Source organism: Ostrea edulis, chromosome 7 (genome assembly GCF_947568905.1).
Source record: "Ostrea edulis chromosome 7, xbOstEdul1.1, whole genome shotgun sequence".
Lineage (NCBI taxonomy): Eukaryota > Metazoa > Mollusca > Bivalvia > Ostreida > Ostreidae > Ostrea > Ostrea edulis.
Window position 1 is genome coordinate 78,127,259 of NC_079170.1, and position 1,705 is coordinate 78,128,963.

Here is a 1,705-nt window from a genome sequence, read left to right on the forward strand (position 1 = left end):
CCTGTCAATCAAATCCTCCTGTCCCGTCACCCAACGATACTTTCACATTTTCAAAAACTGTTGTATGAGCTTCATCCAAGTAAATGTATAAAATACTATATAGCAATAATCTTTTCTTGGTAGCCAGTGTCTGTGACAGATTTTTTAAATAATTCTTTTATACAATAGAGAAAGACCAATATCTAGGAGTAATGAGATTGATCACTGTTCGTTATCTTCACCTTTCATCAATACGAACAGCTAACTGCAGGGTTATTCTCTAATTGTTGTTGAAAATTCGCAATTAAAAAACAAATTTTGATAACACAGGGATATTTACAAATATCTGAATCTCAGTTATTGAGTGTTGCTACGTGTACAAGTTACGATATTCAAAGAAAAAGTACTATCGCCAGCTATGAACGGATCAGTGCTGTTTTTATGGAAGCTTAGAAATAATAAAAGATGCCTATGTGGATTCATTTCTCATCAATGATTACGTCATCAGATGATTCTTCTGCATGGAATCTCAGATTCATACTCCACTACGTGTACTATTTGTTTGCTCGCAGTGTGAGTAAAATCAGATCTATGATCCGCTCCCGATTGGAAGTCATTACACAAGTCCGGGGCGGATTAAAGATATCATGTCAATCAGATTGTGTTTGCTTGTTTCCCGCCTTTGGTATTTATCAGATTTGGATGTCCCCTGTAAAATTTGCTTCAGTGTTAATTAATCCTATGTAAAGACTTGTCGATGTTGGATGATTAAAAATAAACCGCTGATTCAGTATTAACCTTGTAAAACACTAGTTCGGTATTGATTAACCTTGTAAAACACTAGTTCGGTATTGATTAACCTTGTAAAACACTAGTTCGGTATTGATTACCCTTGTAAAACACTAAATTGGTATTGATTACCCTTGTAAAACACTGGTTTGGTATTGATTACCCTTTTAAAACACTGATTTGGTATTGATTAACCTTGTAAAACACTAATTTGGTATTGATTAACCTCGTAAAACACTAGTTTGGTATTGATTAACCTTGTAAAATACTAGTTTGGTATTGATTAACCTTGTAAAACACTAGTTCGGTATTAATTAACCGTGTAAAACACTAATTTGGTATTGATTAACCTTGTAAAACACTGATTTGGTTAAGGAATGACTTTAATTCTGGAGCAAGTTATACGAGTATAACCTGGTTTGGGTCAGTTTACGCTTTATAATCCGCGAAGCGGATTATAAAAAAGCGTAAACTGACCCAAACCAGGTTATACTCGTATAACTTGCCCCAGAATTAAAGTCATTCCTTATAATTTAATGCAAGAGACAAAGATGCTAACCTTCGTTTATCAAAATGTACATACACTCGGAAAAATACAAGTCAACCAAGCCGCGCAATGATTTACTTAGCAACAGCGACACGAAGTGTATATATCTAGCTGCGAAGCCAAAGGTCGCCATCTTTAATCTTAGTTCTACGGAGCCTAGCCATTTATCAAAATATTGTATCGAAAGTGAAGTTTATCATGATAGAAAATATGTGTAGACTATCCATGTAACGAGTATTTCGCTGCCCTTTAGAGAGAGAGATCGACTTTGAAGTCGCTCATCTCCGACAGATTGAGAAAATACGGGGAATAGCCGTGTTTCGAGTTCCTCCGGAACACCCGGGATTTTTCGTATTTAGCCACGCCGGTCACGTGATATGAGCATGTTCC